A 26,424-nucleotide genomic window follows, 5' to 3' on the forward strand; every position below is an offset into this window, starting at 1 on the left:
TCTATCTATCTATCATCTATCATCTATCTCTGTATCTACATTATATATATATAAACTCGTTTGACTCTTCCCATTTAATTCTTCCCATTTTACAGATGAGGAAACTGAGGCACAGAGTAGTTAATCACCCCAAGGTCACACAGCTGATGAAGGGCAGACCCAGGATTTATACTCAGGTAGTCAGCTTCAGAGCCCAGGCTTATGCTTTCTATCACTATGTTGACTAAGAGCGTAAAATTTGATGATTCATTTACTTCCATCTTTAGAGCAACTGTTCAGCTCAGATATCATTTCCTTGAGGAATCTTTCTCTGCCCACTTCTTCCCTCTGCTGAAATAGGTGCCCACCATGTTTGTCTCCACAGCACTCCATCTTTAATTTTATTATACCACCTATCACCCTGTATAATAATTTTTCATGTCCTATCAGACTTTCCCAATGGAACCTCTATTCCTTGAGGGGCTATATCTGATTCATTATTGAATTCCATGCCAAGATACTGACCTGTACCATGGATTAACTCTTTAAATATTTGTTGACTAAATGACTTGCTGACTGACTGACTGGATGATTCTGACCTTTTATCTTCACCAATATTTTTAATAGGAGCCTTGCCTGCTCTTTCCCACAGCACACGCAATAAGAGCTTGACAAAGCGTGGCAGGCAGGCATGCCCAAGTGCCAGAATTCAAGACTAAGTCTCCAGTGGATAACTGCGTATTTTAAAATCATTACAAGAAAGGGAAAATGTGTTATATTTGGCAGGAGAAATCCTAGTGTGCAAACAATATGTCTATGCAAGCTTCAAAGGGGTGACTGTAAGCTTTTTTGACAAAGAGGATGAGATGTGTTCAGTAACTCTAAGGAATTTGTTATTTACAAGCATGTTTCTGACATTTTGGCCATGAGGGATTTTTCGCAAATGAAATGCCAAGAATGTGCCTGAGAGCAACAGATGCCTTTCATTCAGAGTCCCATCTCCATGCTCCTGATGAGGTGTGGCCTCTCCATGCCCCTCACACTCTAGCCCAGAGGGCACTTGCCATCCCTTCTCTTGTTACCTCAGCAGCACATACCAGCCTTTAGGAGTTTAAGCTACACTCAGCCATTCCCCCAAATAAATGCTGAGTAAGCTTTACTGGTAGTAGAGACTTACAGTCCACCAAACACTTGCATGATGTTACTTTTGTGTTTTACTGACAGGTTTTCATTTTTGCCTTGGCTGCCAAGAATTGGAGAATTACACCAACTATCCAATCACAATAACTATGTCTCTCTTTTGTCAGTACAAAAAACTATGGCTTTACAGATGTGTATCAGTTTTCTGAGACTGACATAAAGAAGTACCACAGACTGGATGGCTTATATAATGGAAACATATTTCTCACAGTTCTGGAGGCTGGGAGTCCAAGACCAAGATATCAGCAGGGTTGGTTTCTCCTTGGCTTGTTGATGGTTGTCTTTTCCTTGTGTCTTTACATGGTCTTCTCTCAGTACCTGTGTCCTAATTTCCTCTTCTAATAAGGACACTAGTCATACCGGATTAGGGTCCACCCTAATGACCTCACTATAACTTAAATACTTCTTTAAAGACCCCATCTTAAAATACAGTCACCTTCCGAAGTACTGAGGGTTAAGACTTCAACATATAAATTTTGGAGGCTACAACTCAGCCCATAATAAGAAGTAACTTGTCCAAGTTCATAGAGCTGGAAAGTAGTGGAGTGAGCAATTGTACCCAGGTATTCTGATCCAGAACCTGAGTTTTTAACCACTATATTATAAACCTGAAAGTGCATTGAAGCTGGAATAAGGAATATACATGGGAGGGGACATAGTTAGAGTGAGGGAGACCAGCAAGGTGGCTGTTGCAACAGTCCAGCTGAGACATAATGGTGCTGAACTCTGACAGTAGCAAGGGGAATGCCAGAAATAGATAACTTCAGGAGAGATTAAGGAAATGTAAGAACATGGTGATGGGTGAGGGGAGTGAAGGAGAGGGCAGAGTGGAATGCATCTGCCAGGTTTCTGGCTTGGGTATGTGGTGTATGGGAGTGCTGTTTAGTAGTAAGTAAGGAACAGACACTATAGCCCAAGGCTGTTCTCTGCATCTAAGGTCCCTGCAGATCCTCAAGACAAATTCTGTTATACGAGGTCTGACAGTTAAGTTCACACACTTGTAATGATGTTGCTAACCTTTTTTGATATCAGAGGGATTGTTCATTATGAATTTGTACCAAATGAACAGCCAGTTAATGACGTTTACTATTTGGAAGTGCTGAAAAGGCTGCATGAAAAAGTTAGATGACCTGAACTTTTTACCAACAATTCACGGCTCTTGCATCACGACAATGCACCAGCTCACACAGCACTGTCTGTGAGGGAGTTTTCAGCCAGTAAACAAATAACTATTTGAACACCCTCCCTACTTGCCTGATCTGGCCCCCAATGACTTCTTTCTTTACCTGAAGATAAAGGAAATATTGAAAGGAAACATTGAAAGATGACATTCAGGACATCAAGGGTAATATGACGACAGCTCTTTTGGCCATTCCAGAAAAAGAGTTCCAAAATTGCTTTGAAGGGTAGACTAGGCCCTAGCATCAGTGCATAGCTTCTCAAGGGGAGTACTTTGAAGATGACCATGGTGATATTCAGCAATTAGGTATGTAGCACTTTTTCTAGGATGAATTCACGAACTTAATTGTCTGACCTTGTATGTCTCTCATGTCCCCAGAGTCACCGTCCCTTCACTGGCGCCCAAGACAAGTGCCTGATTGGTCCCTTAAGAGGATGTCTGGGTTTCCTGTAGCCTTCTCTCCCATCTGGATGGTTGCAATCCCACTGTTTTTCACAGCCAGAAGTTCTAGGGAGTCCTCTTCCTGGCACTAGCACTCTGGGCTGGGGAGGCTGGTGTGGGGCTGGAGTCCCTTGCTCCTTGGTGGTGAACCTCTGTAGCTGAGATGTCCCTCCCAATTTTCATCTGCCACACGGAGTTTTGGGGCCAGCCCATTTTGTGTCTCCACCCCACCCCCAACCTGTGTGCCAGTCTCAACATGGCTTCTTCTTTATATCTTAGTTTTAAAACTTCTGTTCAGCTAGACTTCAGGTGGTTCTCCAGGTTGACTGTTTTATAGTTTAGTTGTAATTTTGATGTGTTCATGGGACGAGGGGAGAACAGCATTTATCTACTTCGCCATCTTGGATCTCATGATTCATTTTTTTTTTTGTTCTCATGTAAACATTCAATTTCTGGATTCCTTATGACTTTTCATGGATTGATTTCTCTGTTTGTCTCCTTCTATGTGTCCCATCTCAGTGAGGAGAATTCCAGAACTGTCCAAGTGTATGTATGTATGTATGTATGTATGTATGTATGTACGTATGTATGTATGTGTGTGTATGTAATGTAGTCATAGGCTCCATCAGCTCTGTGGTAACCTGAAATTATAATTGCATTGAATGTGGAGTGATGAAGTGCTTTTGTTATGGATTAAGTTAGAAAAGATTGTATAAATGTCACTTAGAAAGACACTACTAGAGAAAGCTATGAACTCCTTACCCGTAGTCTAGACCAGGGCCCAGTAAAGTATGGCACATGGGCCAAATCTGACCTAACCGTGTTTTATTTATTTATTTTTATTGAGGTATAATTCATATAACATAAAATTAACCATTTTAAAATGAACAATTCAGTGGCATTTAGTATGTTCACAGTGTTGTGTAACCACCATCTTTATCTATTTCCAAATATTTTTTTACCCCAAAAGGGTAAAAAGTTAAGAAGTTACTCACCATTCCCCCTGACACTGCCTCGCAATCACCAATCTGCTTTCTGTTTTTATGAGTTTACTTATGGATATTTCATATCAATAGAATCATACAATATGAGAACTTTTGTATATGGCTTATTTCACTTAGATTAATGTTTTTGAGGTTCATCCATGTTGTAGTATGAATCAGTACATCATTCCTTTTTATGGACTGAATAATATTTCATTGTATGTATCACAATTTGTTTATTCATTCTTCTGTTGATGGACATTTGAGTTGTTTCTACCTTTTGGTTATTGTGAAAACTGCTGCTGTGAAAATGTGTGTGCATGCATTTGTTCAAGTATCTGTTTTCAGTTCTTTTGGACACATACCTAGGAGTATAATTGCTGGGTCATATGGTAATTCTATGTTTAACTTTTTGAGAAACTGCCAAACTGTTTTCCATACAGACTGAACCATTTTACATTCCTGCCAGCAATGTAGAAGGGTTCCAATTCCTCCACATCCTCACCAGCACTTATCCCCCACTCCGTTATTTTTAAATTATAACCCTCCTAGTGGGTGCGAAGCATCTTATTGGACATTTGCACTTCTCAAATAGCTCGTGATATTGAGCATCTTTTCCTGTGCATATTGGTTATCTGTACATTTGGAGAAATGTTTGTTCAAGGTTTTTTATTTTCTGCCCATTTGTAAATTGGGTTGTCTTTTTTTTGTTGAGTTCTTTATGTATTCTGGATATTAGACCCTTACATGGCTCATAGAGTGAGTTAGAAAGTATTTCCTCCTTTTCTATATTTTGGAAGAGTTTGAGAAGGATTTGCTGTTAATTCTTCTTTAAATGCCCACCCCTTGTTTCCATAAATAAACTTTTGTTGGAACTCAGACACCTTCATTTGTTTACATGTTATCTAAGGCTCCTTTGTATTACTATTGATGGCTGGGTTGAATAATTGCAACAGAGACTGTATGACCTGAAACCAAAAAGATTTACTGTTTGTCCCCTTACAAACAATTTTGCTGACCCCTAGTATATTCGTAGACTCTAAATCTTGTTTGCTGCTCATAGGATTTCACTTTTATGAAAAACAGACATCTGCTTGTCAGAATAAAATATTCACGATAATTAAAAATTTTTATTGGGCCACTTAATCATGCAAGTGCTGTTTTATAGGTACATTTTTATGTTTTGGAGAATAGAATGAGGATGAGTCGTAACTTATCACCCTATGAAATAATGCTGGTTAGGGTGGTGACTGTGGAGAAGACCGAAGTGAATTGGACATGGGATGCAGGTGTAAAGGACAGAAAGCTTCTGACTTGTGCAGTGAGGGGCACGAGGATGCCTCCTTACTTAACTAGGGGAGGCCCAAGAAAGGCCAGACATACAGGGGGAGATGGTGCTTTCAATTTTTGACAGGTTGAATTTGAGGTTAATTCTAAACATCTAAACAGAGATGGAATAAATAGGAGACAAATCACCCCTAAAAAGTAGTCCTCCTTGCCTCTAAATAATTAATGTATCAAGGTAGACTCTCAGATTCCTCTTGTTTTGAGGGGCACTTTGTGCCTAATTGGGCACTTCTGAAGAGGTTGGATGTAGCTGACATGCCCCTCCCCCCTGATTTGGAACCTTAATCCCATCTTCCTAGGCCTCTTCTGTCAGCCCCTAGGGTGTTCTGCGTGGTTTCCCTTGGAGGCATAGCAAGCCCTCCCACAAATTGCATCTTCAGTGACCTGCTGTGTTTTAAAGTCTCAGGTGCCTAAGCAGATTATGTTTTCCCTAACTCTCACTAAATGCACAATTGTATGTACCCAACTTCCATGATTTGCATTAAACTGGAAAACTTCTAATATATTTTACCAAAAAAAAGTTTTCCTGCATTAAAAAAAATAATATGGGGCAAAAGATGAATCAAAAGAAAGAACTGAAGAATGGAGAAGTGGTGGCAGAAAGACAAGGTATGATAATGGAATCCATTCAAGTACAGCTCTAAGAACAAACTGGGATGGGGATCAATTACAGTTTATATGAGTGTTATTAGGAGGGATAGAAAAGGCAGGAGGAAGTGAAAGAGGGCCTCATCTTTTCTAGAAGGAAACCTATCTAAACTGTTTAAAGATAAAATATGGATTTTAAGCTACCAGCAACAAATGATGACTCCAGGTGGCTGAGGACTTAACAATTTGTTTCTTAATTTCAGATGGCAAAGAAACATTTATCTAAAATTCTGCACTTACCTCAGTTTTACTTCATTTCTTTTTCCTTTATTAAATGCATATAAAATAAGGTTAAATATTTTAAGATGGTGTATGTTGCATGATTTCACTCTAATGAAATCATTATTTGTCTTTGTACCCATCTATGTATAGCTATCACATTTTTATTTATTTCTTATTTCCCCATTTTTATTGAGATAATATTGATATACAACATTCATTTTTTTTTTTTTTTTACCTGTGTGTATTTTGAAGAGATTCTATAATAATATTTATAGACCATTAACATTGTTTATTTCTGGTTGGTAAAATGTGGGGTAAGTTTTTTCCCTCTTGGAACTTTTATGTATTGTTGAGCTTTTTATGTTTTTATTACAGTTATAAATATTACTTAAGAAGATAAAGTTAGATGCTACTCTTCCCTGAATTCAGTTTTTAAAGGTTAGCTATTTTTAAGATTACCTATAAAATTTCCAAATGCATTTGGGATTTTACTTAACATCATGTTATGAATACCATTTTACTGCTTCCCACTCCTCATTTGAAAGGAAGATTTTTTTTTTTGGAGGAAGATTTTTAAGATTCTTATATTTTTACAAACACTGCTGAGCTCACAAAACATTTAATCTTGTAAGTTACACTTGCCTAATTAGAAGTGTGAGTCTTTTTCTTAAGTTTCATAGTCTCTCTTTAATAACTGTATTGGATTTATATTTCCAATACAGAATCCCAGCCCAAAGGGAGGAACATCACACCACTGATTTTATTGGCCTTGGAGAACAGTAAAGCCATTGAGAGTATTCAGAGAAACAGAAAAATCAGTGCATGTTATATGTGATACCTGGATCTGTTGTAAAAGAAGAAAAACAAATTGGAAATTGAATATAAACTGTGCTGAGATAATAAGAGCTCTGGTTGAATTCCTAATAACCAAGAAATTTGTTTAGGTCTGACACATGAGACTTAACATGATACTTTATGCCTACGTTTACATTTGAATGGAAATGGACCATTTTAAGAAGGGAATTGAAGTTTTAATGAATGCATTTTCAGTTTCTGTGGCAGAAGTTTAATCTCTCTTTCTCTCATCTTTGTATTATTTCTCTTCTTTCCTTTTCTCTCTGGCTGCTTGTCTCCCTCAGCTTTCCTCCTCCCACCTCACCCTCTCTCTCTCTCTTTTTCTTCTGCTCTTTCTCTAAATGCAGTTTATGGCATTATTTACTTAGGCCTCCCTTCCAGATCCTGACAGATGCGAGCAATGCCCTAACACCATGCGTCTGAGTCAAGCTTCAGTGTGCTCTAACCCCAGTGTTTACGTTGCCCATTAAAGGCATCACTTTTTGGAAATATATAGGGAGTTAAATGATCTCTGACAGCTGTGAACTGCAGAAAGAAAAAAAAAAGGACCCTATTGTTCAAAGAACTGCCTTTAATATTGAGAAGCCCTTACTAAACATTGGAGTCTGAAGTATGGCAAATGTTAATTGGCCATAAACTTAACAAGAGCTGGTTTTCCTCCCTTCCCTCAACCTCCCCCAGCTCATTTCCCCACTGCCTATTCCAAAGTTCTAGTTTCTAATATGACACTTCCATTTGCTTTGTAAACTCACCTCTAATAGTCTATAAGACTTTGGAAATGCTATTTTCTATTGGCACCTTTTTCTCTTTGGAAACAAATAGTGTACAACTCAGGCTAAGGAGAGGCAAGAAAGCAAAAGTTCTGAACCTTTGAATGCATAGTCTGTGGAAATCCTCTGATAAGCTTCTCAGATACTTCTGCCTTTGTAAGCCATCAAACATTTGTTTCCTTCTATACTTTGACACTGATTTTCAAAAGCAAACTGTATTTATCCTTGGGTATTTTATGGCTAGTCTGCAAGGGTGTGTACTCAGAACAGTGTAGGATCATTAAGTCATTCGGAATGGAAGAGAATCCCATAACTGTTGGTGGTGTTCTTCCCACCTTTAAGGTTCTTCCTAATCTCTTCCGTTACTTAAATCCTACCTGTCCTATTAGGCCCAATTCAGGTCCCACCCCATCATACTTTTTCTGACTTCCCCAGTTGACACTCAGGACTTTGTTTTTTGACCAACAATTGTAGTGCTTATAATAATTAAATACGCACCTATTTGGTTATCTATGTATATTTTTGCCAGAATTTAGATTTCATACAACTTCACTATTTAAAAAAAATTGATTTATTGAAAGTGTTACTAAACATAGCTAAACATTTGCATGTTGTACAACAGTTTACAGATCTGAAGAGTGTGTCTTGATTTTTGATTGCATCATTTATGGCCGTCATCTTTGGAGGCCACCCCATATAACTTAGTGCCTAGTTATGTGATGTCAATAGATTAATATTTCGAACGGCCTATTGAGCTGAGCACCATTAGGTACACATTTTTGTGCATTACTTTGGTTTCCTTACAAAGGCTGTAGACTTTAGGATTGAGACTATAGTGTTATCATCCCTTCTCCTCCCATACCCAGTTCAGATCTGAACACATTGCAGGTGCTCAGTCAATATTCTGAAGGATCAAAATGGGTGTTTTCAAGCTGGAAGGAAGCTTAGAAATCACCTACCACTCTTTCACTTTGTACTTAATTAGTATATTTGCTTCCGTCTTAAATTCTTTCATGGTTTTATGCAAAAAAACAATTTTATGCATTTTTAATGATATAAAATATTACTAAAAATTACATTTTTAATTACCTGAAAAAAATTTTGCTCAACATCCAACCCTCAATTTATGAACTTCCTGCTTGGTGAATCCGTCCTGACTTTTCCTGGCTGACTCATTTGCTTGTCTTTTCAGGTTGCCATTATACCATCATTATGGCATACCTATCCCTCATTATGGGTTATATAATTTTATATGTTAATTGTTGGTCTCCTCACTAGACTTTGTAAGCCCCTTAAGGGCAGAGACCATATCATTGAATTTGTAAGCTGAACACTGATGCTTTCAATAAAAATAGTTGGTCAAGTAATTATCAAAGTACCCTCTCCCTGTGTTAGGTGTAATGGCGAGAAGAGGGAGCTGGTGATGGAGTTTTGGGGACGCATCATTCTTAAACCAGAGTTTCCTCTGCTCAACTTCAGTCTCTCTCTCTTTCTCTCTCTTTTACATTCTTCCTGGCTCTACAAAGAATAGCAATATAGCCAAGAAACTGTATGACAGAATTAAAAAAAAAAAAAAAAACTTCCTTGCTTTTATTTCATATTATAAAAGCAATATACACTGATTGCTACAAATTTAAACAGTATACAGTTACACAGAGTTAAAAGAAAAAGTTTTCTTTTTTGTTTTTGCTTACACCATTTCTAGTTCCCAAAATAAATACTGTTTACAGTTTGGGGTATATTATTCTAGAAATTTTTGGAACACTCATGCAAATCTCCACAAACAAATATGCATTTAAAAAAATGAATTGACTATTTTATTGTTCAGCTATTTACTTTTTTCAACTATATGACAAGACGTATTAAGATATCAAAATGAACTCATTAAATTTAATAGATCCATAGTTCGGGATGTAAAATTTATTTACCATCAATTATTGATTAATATTTAGTTATTTGCTATATTATTAGCAAGTATAATATTTTTATTACACTTTATTTCTTTGCTATAATTTGCTATAATTTTGCTATGCTGTATCAGAGAATGTTTTTATGTACATCTTTATGTATATACACAATAGCCATATTTTTATAATACATATTCCTAAAAATGGAATCATGAAGTTTAAGGGAGTGCACATTTAAAATTTTGATGAACATTGACAAAATACCCTTCATGAAGGTCATACTGATTTACACTTCCACCAATGCTGTACGAGGGTGTCCATTTCTTTACACCAGCACTACAACTGAGTAAACTCCACCTTTAAAATTTTTGCTACTTTGATAGCTTTGACGTTAGTTGAAATATTGTTTTGTATTTGAGCCAAATCCCATCAAGTCTTCTTTAAAATAATGAGTTGCAATCCTTTTTTTTTTAACACGAAAAAAAGAAAAGGCTAATCAGTAAAAGTGATATGGAGGGGGAAATTAGCACACAGATGTCAAGTGATTTAAGCCCCTTGGCAAATGAGGGCTTCCTCCATCAGGCACAGACCTGGTGTTATATATTTAATTGGGAATTGCGAGGGAGTTGGGCTACAATCCAAGTCAGAGCAAGCCCAGGGGGAGAGGAATATGTGAGAAGAAGGAGAGGGGCAGGCTGAACACCTGAGCAGTCAGAATTGCAAAGGTCTCTGGGCAAAGGTGTCCCTGTACTTGGCAAGGATCAATTAGGAAGAATGACAAAACATACTACTGCTCCCAACTCATTAATTTCTGCCACAAGACGATGCAGAGGTTTTTCCTCTATCTCAAGTACCAGGCAACAGTGCGCTTGTAGCTTGTGGGGTGACTGAGTGAGCCTTGCTGCTGTGGGAGGCTATGGAGATGAGGGCTGGGCAAAGCATCCTTGTAGTAAAAGATGGTGCAGTCATAGAATGTGGCGTAGAACGAACCTCTCAGTCTGTTCTCATCAACTCTTACATTTTGCATGGGAAAAAAGTGATGCTTAAAAACCCTGCTTTTCTGGGAACAACCAACTGAATGACAAAGCCTGCCTTGAACACCACGCTGCCTCATTCCAAGGCCAAATGCTTTCCCTTGTCTTGCTCCAAGGCTTCATGGGTGCATATGAGTCTGCTCGGGCTCCCATAACAAAGTATGATAGACAATGGCTTAAACAGCAGAAATCTATTTCTCACAGTTCTGGAGGTTGGGAGTCCAAGAACAAGATATCGGCAGGGTTGGTTTCTCCTGAGGCATCTCTCCTGGCTTGCAGACAGCTACCTTTTTGCTGTGTCCTCCCATGGTCTTTCCTTTGTGTGCATGCATAGGCAGTGTCTGTGTGTTCAAGGTTCTTCTTCCTATAGGAACACCAGTCAGATTGGACAGGGCCACCCTAATGGTCTCCTTTTAGCTAATCATCTCTTTAAGGGCCCTATCTCCAAATACAGTCACATTCTGAGTAATTGGGGGTTAAGGCTTAAATTTTGGGGCGTTTGGATTTTGGGAGACATAGTTCAGTCCACAGTTCAGATTTCGGGGCCTAGCAAGAGCAGGGGAGGGAAACTCTGCCCCATCCTGTTGCTTTTGTGCAACGTCATTGACTCAATGTATAAACAGCCTTATTTCATTTTCTTTTGTCTTGGAGATAATTTTTCCCCCTCAGTAATAGATTATTAGAAGGCTACCCAATTCCAGAAGGGGGATGATGTTGCATCGCTTGGCTATTGGTTATTGCTTTGCAGAAATACCTGGGGGGATAGGGGGATCTAGCATGAGAATCTATAAGATATGGTGGTCTTTAAAGTTCTCTGGGATGCTCCAGAGAGAAATACCTAATTTCCAACCCTAATTTCTCTGTACTTTGTACATCCTTTTTTTCTTTCCCTCATGAATATACTTTATGTAAATTTGCTTTGAAGCATGTAACATTTTAATAATGTTCTTTGCTCTCACGAACACTATAATTTCCCTCCATATTTATGGTATACTCCATATAACTCCAAAGAAAAAGAGTAGTTACAAAGGCCAGCGAGGTTCTTCCACAAGGGCAATTTAGGATTATAGCTGGAGTGAAATCTTAGATCCTAGCTTTTACATTTCGGCTATCAGTGGACAATTGTGCTCTACGGAATAAGGCTGGAATAAGTTTTCTTTAAAGAAGAGTAATGCTTATAGAGGGAAGGTAGAAGCAGCAATAATTTTTGAGAAAACAATGGGACTTGAATGTACCAGATGCCTCTGATGGTGCAGACAACACCAGATTTCTGTTGAGAACTCTGATTTTTTTCACTTTGCAAGGCTTATGAGTGCAGTTTTCTACCAGGATGTACTAACTCACTTGGCATTGATGTGATAGAAGCATGGGATCAGGCCTCAGTCCCTGGGCCACTGTGGTGGCTGCAGCAGGGCCATCCTGGCACTGTGCTTCCTTGCATTGGGATCACTCCTCACGTGGCCTCCAGGACCCACCTCCTGCCAACCATGAAGAAGAAAAGGAATGACCGTCTGGCTGTCTTAATGAGTTCAGGGTAAAATGCTGTACCCTCTGGGCTATCCATATCCTCTTGAAGCCAAACATGTTTGGTCTGAGTAAGTTAATTGTTGCCTCAGTTTGTGTACAGTTTTCAAAATACATATGTGTGTTTGTGCGCATGTGCTTGACTTTTTTATTTAAAGATATAGTCTCAGCTCCTTGAGTTCACAGTGGTGGGTGGTTAGATTTGACGTCAGGAGGGGATATTAGATACAGCTAGAGAAGCCCTGGATGGCAACGTGATGGATCTCATCTTCTTTGTTTGCCTCCTGCAGCTTTTAACTTACAGACTGAGGGCCCTGCCAACCTCCCCTCAGCTGCAGGGAAGGTCACAGTTCACTGTCACTGGATTCTGGTCTCTTTCATCCTACTCTCGTAAAGCAGTGACTAGGACGAGATAAGAATAACTTACACTCGAAGTATGGATGTGGGTGTGTGTGGATAGACACAGTGTACAAAGGGGATGGAGAAGGCGCCTAACAGGCCATCACTCTCCACTCTTGGTATCAGAGACAGCTGGCACGGGGAGCCAACTCTGTTGATCTGTTTCTGGGTCCTGCTTTGCAGCTCACTGGCTCCTATGACTTGATTTCCTTTATGACTTTAGTTTCCTCATCTGTGGAATGGGAGGAATTTTTGCTCTGCCTATCTCACAAGGTTGTCGTGAAGATTATATGAGAAGGTATTTGTAATTCAGGAACTGTGATATATATATATCTCAGATGGATATGTATGTATCCATCTATATATGTATGTATCTTATATGTATAAGTAGTTAATGTATCTGTGTGAATTATTCTTGTCATCTCCAAGTCATTATTTTATGTGAGATGTGAAAATAATGAGAGACTAAGATAGGGCAGAAAATTTGAGTTTATGATTTAAATTTTAAAAGGATCCCATGTTGGGAGGAGGAGAACCCTGTGAGTGTATGACGTCATTTGTGGTCAGAGGTTCACGAAGTTAAGCATGTGTGGCCTACAGACTGTCTCTAGTCTGTTTTCCAAAATCATGTTCATTGACATCTAGCTTTTTAAAGATGAGATGTTTCCCTGATGAAAAAATGATTCTTAACCATTGATTAGGAATATCAAAAGAAGTGTATAAGTGAGTGCCCTTCAATGTGCTTCAAGAGGTCTGCCATCTTCCTTGCTTCCCACCCCTGGGAAGATAGCAGCTACGGTTCCAGAACTATTCAAACAAGTATTCATTTTTTTTTTTTTTTTTTTACTAAACTTACTTCTCCCTCCCCCTCCCCACCACCTTTTCCTAGTTAGAATTTAATGGTTAGTGGCTGAAATGTGCAGTCTGCGCTTGTCTGCAGGTGCTCAAGTGGAATGTGAGAAGTTGAGGGTGAGGAACCAAAGGTGGTACCCATGCTAGGGTCAGGGCAGGGTTTGGTTCACATTAAAATGGTCTCCATCTAGCCCTGGCTGTGGTTCATGCAAGGAGGATACAGCTATTTATGAACGAGATCAGTGCCTGCAGCAAGACTATGGAAGACAGGCCAGAGTTCTGGATTCTTCTCTCTGGGTCAGTCTCTGGAATCGATACAGAATTGATGCTAGACTTTCCATGGAGGAGGGGAACTGGACAGTCCAACCTGGAGAGAACCATCCAAGCTTTAGTGTTGTCTCAGAAAAGAAAAAGCTCACAGGAGTTTCTGTGAACTATACTCTGCTTCATTGTTGTGTTGTTTGTTTGTTTTTAATGAGACCCATTTCAATGGGCACTCTTTCTTTTCTTTTCCCCAACTGAAACATGACTGAATATTATATTTTATTTAATGATTTCCTCCTATCCCCCCCCCAAAAGAAAAAAAAAGAATTGGAATAACTTACTGAGACACTAAAAAAGAATAAAGTCAATAAATAGAAAGAGAACTCATAGTGAATTGGAAGTAGAATGAAGGTCAAGTTAAGACTCACTGTGTAGAGTTACAGAGCCCATACATTTGGCTTGGAGATGTGTTCGGTTGTCCAAGGAAGCACAAGCTCTTCACCTTAGATTCCTGCTGTATTGTATCCTGTGCAGGACCTAAAGCTGTTCACAGAGCTGCTTGGTCCATAAAGGCCTCTGCTACATCCTCCACACCGTCTCTCTTCCCTGACTGCTGGTCAGATGCTGAGGATCCTGCAGAAGACAGTGAGACCCTAGGGAATGGCAGAACCACAAAAATAAAGGGCCTGTATCCCTGAATTACTGTGTGGAAGAGAACTACCCACTGACCAGGAATGCCAGTTGGAACTTGATACAAATGAGAAATAAACTTCTATTGTGTTTGGAATTGTTCTTTGAGCAATTAGCCTATCTGATGAATACACTTTTCTTTGTGTTATGAGCAGCCTTGAGAGCCATCAAGAGCTTAAGAGACAAGCAAAATCATGTTGGCTGTGAGCCTCCACCTGGCAACCTTGGCTTTTGGACCTGCACTTTGAGCACTTCTTTCCCTGGTGTCCCAGCTAGTTCCATGGCCTCCTTAGGACACACTTCCGGTTCTGTCACTGAAGTTTCCCTTGGTCTCTGACAATTGCTTGGTTTCTGCTGCTGCTTATTTTCTGCCCATATAGAAGTGGAGAATGTTTTTGTGTTTTTTTTCCTGAAATGACCAGAGCTTTTTGCTACAGCATTAAATATTTAGATTACCAGGGTGTTACAACTTTTTGCAGGTAGCTTTTTTTTTTTCTTTCCCAGCACATTTCCCAGGACATTACTTCTCAAATTGTTCCCATGGAACACTAGTTTAGAACAAGACGTCAATAGGTATGTGGGGATAAAAAAGGGTGTTGTGGTCAAAGATGAGTGGGAATGAATTGGATTAGATGAAATTCACTATTTCTTCAATGCAGGACTTCTCAGTGCTTTTAACCATCTAGTGAACATGTCAGCAAATTCTGGCCCATAGGCCAAATCTGAACTGCCCCCTGCTTTTGTTAATAAAGTTTTATTGGAACAGAACCATGCCCATTTCTTCACACATTCTCCATGGCTGCTTTACCCCGAAATGGCAGAGGTGAAGAGCTACAGCTGGGACCAGATGGCCCACAAAGTTGAAACTATTTACTATCCAGCCCTTTAGAGAAAAAGTTTGCCAATCCCTGCTCATGTGTCTCCAGCAAGAGGAATATACGTGGGTTTACCCTTATGAGACCACAAGTCTTTTTATCCTTGAACCACCTGTCAAGCTCTTGAAATTTTCAAGTAGTCTTGGAAAATATCATCCTAGAGTCTGAAGGCTTCTATAATATCCTTCATCTCTACTTCCAGTACCAAACTTAGATCCATTACTGGTTTTCTATGAACCAGCGTCCCAACTTCTTTCATGGAGAGTTTCTTTTCCAACTCCTCAGTCCAAGGAGTTACAGGGTTTGCCTCATTCTCCTCTTAATCCTAGGATTATAAATGACTATGGGATGTGAATTCTGACTTCCATTTCTCTGTAAGAGCCCTGCATGGCAACGCTGGAGGCAAGCAGGTCTGCTTGTGTTCACTTCACAATGGCAGAGGAACCTGTCAGGGTGCATAGGCTGCCCGCACCCGGGAGCCCTCCTGATTTGCCAGCTCTCAGGGTATGTAGGGTCAAATGGGAGGCCAGCCTCTGGCCTCCAGGAAGGCTCATTCCTACCCCCAGGCAACTCTAGGTGTACAAATAGCTCAGGGAAGGATCATTTTAAATCGCCTTTAAAGCCTGATTTGTAAATAATCTAAGACTGAAGACAGAGCAAGTTAAATATTTATTTGAAGATTATGTCTCTAAGGAGGGATTGTTGAAAATTAGTGTGTGCTTTGCCATCCTTGCTTTCCCCTCCCCTGCCTGAGGGCACATTATTTTTACGGCTGTGTTTGACAGCCAGAACAAGCCTCTGTAGATTTAGTGGTTGTTTGTAGTGGCATTTATGTGTTTGAATGAGCTGGGCAAACAAGAGGGAGGGAGATGGCGGTGGTTAATGAATTCTGCAAGTCTCTTCGCTAACACTTCCACACTTGGGAAATGTGGTAAAGGAACCATTCACAGGGTTTTACAAAAGAAATCCTTCCTTTAACATGGCAGGTTTGGAAAGCACAGCAAATCGGCACTCCTGGGGTATAGATTCAGGATCTTCAGGGTGAAAGTCTTGCTTCTGGGGGGAAAATATCTGTGGCCATAACTTTCTGGATAAGAAAACCAGTGGTCAGGCCAATTCCTGGTATAATGCCATTCACTCATTCACCAGATATTTTCTCATCACCAAACAGTTTTGGGCCCTGGGTGTATATCTATGCATATACACATACACAAACATATACATACACAAACATACACATATACTTACACATACACACTTATACATATACACATACAAATACATACACATATACATGTACATATGCATACTTGTCAACCTGCTCTCTGAAGTGTACACAGAAAGGTATTTGAAAATTTTCTGTCTCTCACGCTATAATTTATTTTTAGAATTCAGGTATTCACTATCATTTTTTTTATATCTAACGTACAACATTATATTAGTTACAGGTGTACACCATAGTCATTCAACATTTATATACCTAACGAAGGGTCCCATGAGAAGTCCAGCAACCATCTGACACAATGCTATCTCATTATTAATGCTATGCTATCACAATATTATTAACTATAGTCCCTGTGCTGTACATTAAATTCCCATGACTTACTTGTTTTATACCTGGAAATTTGAACCTCTTATTCCCCTTTACCTTTCCCCCCTTTTTAAAATTTTTCAATTACATTTGACATTCAATACTATTTTATATTAATTTCAGGTGTACAGCATAGTGGTTAGACATTTATATAATTTAAGAAGTGATCCCCCTGAATAGTCTGGTACCCACCTGGCACTATGCATAGTTATTACCATATCATTGACTATATTCCCTATGCTTTACTTTACATCCCCATGACAATTTTGTAACTACCAATATGTATTTCTTAAACCCTTTACCTTTTTCACCTTGCCCCCAACCCCCTCCCATCTATCAACCTCATACTCATGTGACACTATTTTCATGAAATATCTTTTACCAATTCCTCTACTTTCTGTCTATGTGTATCTTTCAATCTGAAGTGAGTCTCTTGTAAGCAGCATATGTAAGGGTCTTATTTTCTTATCCATTCAGCCACCTTGTGTTTTTGATTGGAGCAATTAATCCACTTACATTGAAAGCAATTATTGATAGATAGGTATTTATTGCCATATTATTATTTATATTTTGGATATATATATATTTTTTCATCTTAAAGAAGTCCATCTAACATTCCTTGTAATTCTGGTTTGGAGGTGACAAACTCCTTAAGCCTTTTCTTGTCTGGGAAGCTCTTTATCAGTCCTTCAAGTCTAAATGATAGCTTTGCTGGTAGAGTAATCTTGAATACAATAAGTAATCTTGGTTATATAAGTAATCTTTAGTTTTCATAACTTTGAATATTTTGTTATAATATTCATAATATTATATGAATAATATAATATTCACAATATAATATTTGAATAATATAATATTGAATAATATAATATTCATAACTTTGAATATTTGGTTATAATAAATAATCTTGGTTATATAAGTAATCTTTAGTTTTCATAACTTTGAATATTTTGTACCAATCCCTTTTGCCCTGTAGAGTTTCAATAGAGAAATCAGCTGATAGTCTTATGGGAGTTCCCTTGTATGTAACTAACTGCTTTTCTCTTGCTTTTAAGATTCTTTCTTTGTCTTTAGCATTTTAATTAAGATATGTCTTGGTGTGGGATATTTTGGGTTCATCTTGTTTGGGACTCTGTGTTTCCTGGGCTTCTATATCTATTTCCTTCTTCAGGTTAGGGAAGTTTTTCATCATTATTTCTTCAAATAGGTTTTCAGTATCTTGCTCTCTCTCTTCTCCTTCTGATACAAATGTTGGTACACTTGACATTGTCCCAGAGGCCCCTTAAACTATCCTCATTTTTTTTGGATTCTTTTTTCTTGTTCCTGTTCTGTTTGGGTGTTTTCTGCTACCTTATCTTCTAAATAGCTGATTCAGTCCTCTGCTTCATCTAGTCTACTGATGATTCCCTCTAATGTATTCTTCATTTCAGTTACTATATTCTTTATTTCTGACTGGTTCTTTTTTATGTTTTCTATCTCCATTTTTATGTTTCCTATCTCTTTGTTGAAGTTTTCCCTGAGATCATTGAGCATCCTTATAACCAGTGTTCAGAACTCTGCATTTGGTAGACTACTTGTGTCCATTTCGTTTAGTTCCTTTTCTGGAGCTTTGTTCTATTCTTTTATTCGGGACATATTTCTTTGTCTCCCCATTTTTGCTGCCTTCCTGTGTTAGTTTTTATGTAGGGCTGCTATGCCTCCTGGTCTTAGTAGAGTGGCCTTATGTAGTAGGTGTCCTGTGGGCCCCAGTGGTGCAGTCTCTGTGATCCTCAGAGCTGGGTACTCCAGGTGTGTCCCTTGTATGGGTTGTGTGTGCCCTCCGGCTGTAGTTGAGCCTTGGTTGGTGTTTGCATGTCAGTGGGTGGGAATGACGCTCTGACTGATTGGTTGTGAGGATTGGCTGTGACTACACTGGAGGAGATAGGGTACAAGGGCTGACCCTTCAGAGCAGGATTCACTTTAGTAGGGCTCTGGTGCCTGCTGAGTCTTTCCTTTGGGTGTATTGTGCTTGGAGGCAGCCAGGTGATGTTTTGGCTCAGTCTGAAGCCAGTAACTGAGTGTGCCAGCCTTGGGGCCTTCTGGGAGGGGACCCACTGCAGGCCAACTTCATCCTGTGCCCAGAGCCACCTGGCATGAGCCACAAAGAAATTCACAGATGGCTGCCACCTGCATTATGCTTGGAGGTGCCTCAAGAGGCCTAGCTGTGAGCGGAGGCCAGCTGCTGCTAGTACCAGCATTGGGGCTGCTCAGCCAGAGATATGGGATATGGTGAAGTCAGATGCTGCTTGTTTGGGTTTTGTGAACCTTTGAGAGATTTCAGCAAATCAGCAGCATGAGCTAAAATAGATAGTTTGTATGGAAAAGCCACTGGAAGTGGCCTGGGTGTGCCTGAAAGTTGGTTTGAGTGTGGTCTCAGGGAATCACTAGGGCAGGGTAAGAGAATGGTGTTAGCCAGGTTGATGGAGACTCAGATATGGTGGCCATTTGCATCGGCATGCTGGGAGAGGGGAGGGCTCAACAAAGAAACAATGGCTTCCACCAGCTCCTTCATCTGGGAGAAAGCTGCCCCTCCATCCCTGGCCCTGATGCCAGATAATTCTGTTTCTCTCCTAGTGTCCCTTGTACCTTTTGAGCTGCCACCCTAGTGCTGGAGCTCTGAGCGAGTGAGTCCATCTGTGAGTAAATCTATTTGTGAGTCCTTTAAAAGGAGTACCTGGGACTATAGACACCCTCTGTCTCACTCAGCCACAATGTCCGCTTGTTTTCAGAGCAAGAAGTTATGGGGATTTCTCTTGCTAGCACTGGAATCCTGGGTTGGGGAGCCTGGTGTGGGCCTGGGACCCCTTGCTCCTCTGGAGGGGGCCCTCTGCAGCCAAGATATACCTCCTGATTTTTAACGGTCACACACAGGTATGCGACCAGCCCGTTCTGCATCTCTGCCCTTCCTACCAGTCTCAATCAGAGATGGTTTCATTCTGTATTTCCTTAGTTGTAGGGCTTCGATTCAGCTAGACTTCAGGCAGTTCTCAGTAGTGGTTGTTCTGTAGTTTAGTTGTAATTTCGATGTGGTCATAAGAGAAGGTAGCACAGAGTTTACCTACTTTGCCATCTTGACTGGAAAGCCTCTCTCTGTATATATTTTTAATGCATAGATCTATAGTGAAAAATCAAGCATGAGGGAAAACAACACCAAAACGTTTGCTCAGTCAGTACATTGGTTTACCATCTACAGCCTTTTTCTCTCCCAGGAAATTGTATCAGAAGGTAAGCTGGCTGGGAGCATGGACACCGGGGTTCTCATCCCATTTTCCACAGAGACTATCTGAATTCTTTAGAAATACCTCATCTCTCTGGGTCTTATCTTTGAAATTAAGAGGTTGGATTAAATCAGTGTTTCCTAAACTTGCATCATCTTAAGAATCACCTGGAGGTTTTGATTCATAGAGCTGAGGCAAGGCCTGAGAATCTATAAATCTTTTCTTCTTCTTCTATTTAAATTTTTTTTATTTTTGATGGTTTAGGTACATTTTATTGGTTTTCTTATATAATTCTAATGAAGGACCAGATAATGCTTAAGGCGTGAAATATTTGGAAAACACTGGATTAGATGATCTTAAGTCCCTCTGGGTATGACAAATATCTATATTTTTCTAGGAACCATTAGCCCCCTTAATGGATATCTCTGGAAAATTTTAATGAAAGTACTGATGAGTAGTCTTTTTAATCAAGACAGAGAGAAAAGTGTCAGAGAAAAGCCATGCACAAACATTTCATAATTATTGATGTGCTGTACCTCACTGATGATCTGTTGAATGGGGTAGTGGTGATATGATGGAGGCAGATTTCCTGTGATAAATAGCACAGTGGTGAAGTTAGGACAAGGCCACCATATTGTGTGTGAGCCCTTATGCAGTGGTGAACATGAGTCCAGGCCATCCACCCAAGCTTCCAAGCCCTAGGGGCCAAGAGGCACTGTTTTGCAGAGGCTTGCCACAGGAGGATAGGTCTGCAGGCATATTTTCTCTCCCTGACCTGCCATCAGCCCTGTGGGCAGGGAGGTCAAGAACTTACAGGCACTTGCTTTCCAACTCTTCCTCAGTTTTTCTTGGCCCTGGGATGCTACTGGTGGTTTCTCTAGGTCCTGCCTGTAGTACTCACTTTCCTTTCATTTCTTCACCAATGCACCATCACACCTGGTTTTCTCCTGCCACCCCAACTCACCTATCCTCACTCGGCAGCCCACTCCTCATGAATGGGAGAAGAATGAGAGGAGCCTTCCTTGTTGTGCACAGAGTCCCTGCAATGCTTCCTTCTCCTCTGTGACTCTATTTCCTGCTGAACAGCCTCTTGCTCTGTGTTTAGCTCCCCAATAGCTCCTGTGAGATGGCTCAAGCTTTGGCCTCTGGAGACGCCTCCGGTGACCCCAGCTTCCTGGGAGGTATCAGCTTCCTGCTGTTCTAATTTCTGGGTTGCCTTAACACCTCCTGTTTGGCTTCTCAGCACTTCCATCATCTCTTTGTTAGTACCCTGCATTAAATTCCCCTTGTGTAGGAAATCTGGGCATGTTTCTGTTTTCCTTACTTGAGCCTAAATAACCCAGCTTAAGGTAGGTCCCTGGCTTAATTTCTGATATGAGATTCAAGCCATATATATAACAGCAGCACCTGATATGTGATGAGCTGAAATGCTGTCATTTCAGACTTAAGAGGTTCCAAAATCACTATGTCTCCCTTCTCAATTCCCTTCCAATCTCAGTGTTTGTGGTATCCCAGCTCGTCTGATGATTCAGCCTCAGATTCCAATGTTCTCTACAACTCTTCCCACCATCTCACCCCTGACATTCAACATATCACCAGCTCTATTGATGACAGTTCCCCCATGTGTCCATAGCCACACCCTGCTGTGCATTCCCACTGTCCTGTTTTAGGTTAATGTCCTTTCTCTTGCTGCAAAACCCTCTGCTTGTCCCTGGCATTTGGTCTCTCCCCACTTCCTATCCACACGTGTGTCCCTGGAGTAACACTAGTCCAACAATTTTATCCTATCCACCACCCACAAAATAAAGGTCCAACTCATCATGGCAAATGAGCTCACCTTTCACCTAACCATCAACACAGCCTCCCTCTCGGAAGGCAGCATCGCTCACCATTTCCCAGGCATACCTTGCCTTTCCTGCATTTATTCTTTTCCCTCCCCTCAGGATGCCCTTTCTTCTTATTTCTACCTATCTTCAGGTCTTGGTTTAATGCCAGCTCCAACCTAAAGCCTTTCCTAATCCTCCTATCTGGAACTAATCTCTCCTTCCTCAATGCTCCTGCATTACTTTGTTCAACTCCTTTGCCTCTTATCCCATTCAGCCTTGTAGCACATTGCTTAAGTCACCCCAGATGGTAAAATTTTTGGATGAGGAGCTTATTGGTATTTACAGCTCCTATCAAATCATTGATACTCAGTGGAAGCTGAATGGAAGCCATGTTACCATCACTCAGTACATACTGCATTTGGCTGTGTATTACAGCAATGCTTTCATCTGTCTTTCTCTCTCTCTCTCTCTCTCTCTCTATATATATATATATATATACATATATATATATATATATATATACACACATATATGTATATATATATGCATATATATGTGTATATATGTATATATATACACATATACATATATACACCTATACTTATAGATATTTACATTTATTTTCTCAATTAGATTGCTATTTTTCTTGGAAACAGACTTGCTTCTCTTTTTAACCCAGTCTCCTAAATGTAATAAACGGACATTATTAATTTATTAAACTAATTTTCCCTTATTTATTGAGTATCTGTCACAGATATGTGTTAAGTGGTTTACATACTTTATTTAATCCTCTCCAGGAGGGATTCTCTTCATTTTATAGGTGAGAAAAACTAGGGTTTATAGAGAGTAAGGAATTTTATCGGGATCACACAGCTGGTAAATAACTGGCCAAGATCTGAACCCAGGCCTAAATGACTAAGAACCCTGTATTATATAAGGGATAGGTCCTTTGTCTTTAGCTTGGGAGAGAAGGATGCACCTGATGAGGAAAGACACAGTTTACATCTATAGAGCAGATAACTCCCACCTCTTATTTGCTCACTGCCTTGGAACTGCCCCTGTCTCTTGGATTTCCATGGACCTTAGTGAGATAGCGCACCTTGCTTCCTTTTTACTCCGGCTCTGTCCATAGTAACACAGATTACCTTTGACTCCCAGTCTAGTTCCTTGCCAGTTCCCTACAGCTGACTCCACCTTTGCCCTCAGATAGGCACAATCATCCTCATTCTCCATAGTTCAACTATTGAAGAATAGTTTGTCCTTATCAGAGACCTTAAAGGATGTCACTTTCGGCCTTCCAGGAGATGGATCCAGCCATCAGGAATGGTGTTATGCTCTGCACTGTCACAGACTGGGAGATGAGCAGTGGGATTCCTGGCCCAGCCTCTCCATAGGGTCTGGCCAGGCTCAAGCTGCTGGTAGTTCTTTCCCAGGTCTCTCTTGTCTGCCAAGTTGATTGACCTCCGGGGCTGGGTGAAAGGTGTAGCTTTTTGGTTGGCTATTTTTCAGAACTTTTGGATTCTCTTGCTTTCTCTCCCCTTTGGTTTTTCTTTTCAGAGAGACTCTTAGCTTCTTCATTCATTGCAAAAGCACAATGCATTGAGGTCTGGGGGCCTAGAGGCCCTGTGCTCAGTAACAGGAATCCTGTGAGTAGAAAAGTGTGAACACAGTAACAACAGTGCGATGACTCTCCTTTTCGACTTCCTTGTAGATAATCCACACCATCTTTTTTTTTTTCTGTCTCAACGTTTGGTTACCTTTTTTTCCTTCTACCCTAAGTTTTGGTGTTTCTGTTTTTTGCCTTCCCTTTACTCTTCTCATCTTCTCTGTTGTCTTTTATCTTCTCTCTTTAAAAGCAAAAGGACACAGCTTCTCAGTGTCTGCCTGTCAGACTTCTCGGCCCTGAGGCTGGAAAAGTTGTGGAGTTCTCAGGAGCCCCCGCAAGGATCCCTTCGCCTCACCGCACAGACACTGGGAGCGGCAAGCAAGCCTTGGAGGCACAGACCAGGTTGGACTGGATTCATGAGCCTAATTACCACCAGAAAATTAAAGAAAGGTAATAATTGCTTTTAAACACTTTAACAAAAGCCAGTCTCACCTCACAGGTTTGTAAATTTGTAGTGAGAAGTGATTACAAGGGAGCGCTTGTGCTGCCCTCTTTGTGTTTGATTTGCAAACCAGAATGCACACGCCCCATATGCATAATTGGACCCTTACAGTCTCCACATCAATGTGGCGATGCAGTAGAAGTTTATTTATCCAGGGCTCATTCGAAGAAAAGCTGAATGGAACAAGAAAACTCCCACTTTGCAATGGGATTAGATACCATGGAGTATTCCTCCCCCGTACTCTTTCAAGGATTTTTTTTTTTTTTTTTCAAGTTTCTAAATCTGCTTGGGAAGAAAAAGTAAATTGCCAGAAGTGAGATTAGTGGGGAATATTGTTCTTAGGACAATAGCGTCTTTATGGCTTGACTGGTATGAGCTCCCCGCTTCAAAAAAAATACAAGGGCTGGAGGTGTGGGGGTTCTTAATTGCCTACATCTGATCAACTGGCTGCAAAAAAAGAAGAAAGAAAGAAATCTCATTCAGGTCTGATTTGGCCTGGATCAAGTCCACTTGCTAATCAGAGTTTAATGAGGATGCCACTGGCCCTGTTGTATTTGCCAACGCTCCCACTAAGGTCCCTGGCCTTCTGTTTATGCAGGGAGCACTTTCGTCCTGCCGCCCCATGAAGCAGGATGCGGGCTGAGATGGAAGCGTCCAGGCCCCAGAAAAGTTAATTAAGTTTAGGCCCTTGGCATTCCAAGTCACCGGAACGCATAGTGGGAAGCCTCACCCACTGCACAAAAGAGACCCACATGGAGCTCTGAATGACTGTCCCTGGTGGGGGTAGCGGGGCTCTGTGTGCCCCACTGCCAGCTCTTAACCCCGGGAACTGTGTCCCCTCCACTGCACAAACTAAATAGGCCTGCGGGACCATGGCCGCCTTGGGTGCAGGAGGATTCGGGAAGCACATGGGCCAACATCCAATGTCACTAATAGACGTACACATGCCAAAGACTACAGGCAATCCACAGACCTGTGAAGGCTCGGATGAAGGACCCATTTGTTTTTAAATTGCATTCTCTTCAGTTTAAAAAAAAAGCAATTATCATAAGCAAAAAGTTGACCTTTAGGTGAGCAAGCTATTGTCTTTTCTGTTTTTTAAGTGTATTGCATAACCTCCACGGAGGGACTGAAGCGATTGTGGTCTCCGGGGCATGCTGAAGCGTGCTGCCAACTTGGAGAGCTGAAACACAATCCACAGGGTGCAGGAAGCCCCAGGGGAAATGGAACAACCCCTCTTTGCTGCGAGTTTGTGTTCATAGCAAGCAAAGGCATGAGGGCAGCGGAAACAACAGGAAGTGTGGAGGCTAATGGACCGGGGTTTGAGTTCCAGGTCTGCCTGAATTCTCTGAGGCTGTGTCCCTTCTGACAAGATAGAACACTTACCATGGGCTGAGGATTGAGAGAGTTCGCGGGAGGGTCATCCTCAAGGTCACATGTTAGTGCGTCTGGGTTCCCTCTAGACTTGGAGTTCTCAAAATCCAGACATCATCAGAATCCTCTAAAGAGCTGCTGAGTAGGTGTGCTCTTGGCCCCCACCCCAGAGACTCTGATACAGCAGAACCCAGGTGGGGCCTGAGGATCTGCATTCCTAACAAGCTCTGGGTGATGCTGACTGATACTACTAAATTGCAGGCCACGCTTTGAGACAAAGCCTTAGCTCATAGAGTAATCAGGCTGTGCTCTGGAAGTTCTAGGTATTTGTATTGTATTTGAAACCACCTGTATTGCTAGTATTGTGGGTAGAATTTATTGCTAGGCCTGGTAAGTGCTATTTCAGGTACTTACCAGCTATGGGAAGGCTGGTAAAATTCTTAACCTCTATGAGCCCTGGTTTATCTCACCTGTAAAATGAAGGGAATTCCTCCTGGAGAGGATTAAATAAAATAAAGTATGTAAATCACTTAACATTTACCTGTGACAGACACTCAATAAATAATCATATGGGAAAATTAGCCTAATAAATTATTAATATCTGTTGGTTATGTTTAAAAGACTGGGTTAAAAAGAGAAGCTAGTACTATTGTGGGGGGGGAAGCATTGCTGTAATACATAGTTAAATGTGGTATGTACTGAGTGACAGTAGCATGGCTTCTACTGAATTTTAATGATTTGAGAGGAGCTATAAATACCAATAAGCATCTCACCAAAAAAATCTTACCATCTGGGTAACCTTAGCAATGTAGAATTATCATATTGATCCAGCCATTCCACTTCTAGCTATATACCCAGAAGAATTGAAAACAAGATTTCAAAGAGATACTTGTAAACCCCTGTTCGTGATAGATTATTCACAATAGCCAAGAGGTAGAAATAATCCAAGTGTCTCTTAACAGATGAATAGATAAACAAAATGGGGTTTATCCATACAATGGAATATTATTCAGCCTTAAAAAGGAAGGAAATTCTGACACATACTGCACCATGCATGAACCTTGAGGACATTATGCTAGGTAAAATAAGCCAGTCGCA

At 40.5% G+C, this 26,424-nt stretch overlaps 1 long non-coding RNA gene across 1 annotated transcript in view; it reads left to right on the forward strand.

The window, feature by feature from the left end:
- Window positions 1–26,424, forward strand: part of LOC141571141 (uncharacterized) — a 366,264-nt gene that overhangs the window by 128,278 nt on the left and 211,562 nt on the right. The window contains exon 3 of the long non-coding RNA XR_012495824.1: window positions 23,701–23,900. This is a non-coding gene — a long non-coding RNA (uncharacterized LOC141571141). The remainder of the gene's footprint in view (window positions 1–23,700; window positions 23,901–26,424) is intronic.

This window comes from Rhinolophus sinicus, linkage group LG04 (genome assembly GCF_036562045.2).
Source record: "Rhinolophus sinicus isolate RSC01 linkage group LG04, ASM3656204v1, whole genome shotgun sequence".
Classification (NCBI taxonomy): domain Eukaryota; kingdom Metazoa; phylum Chordata; class Mammalia; order Chiroptera; family Rhinolophidae; genus Rhinolophus; species Rhinolophus sinicus.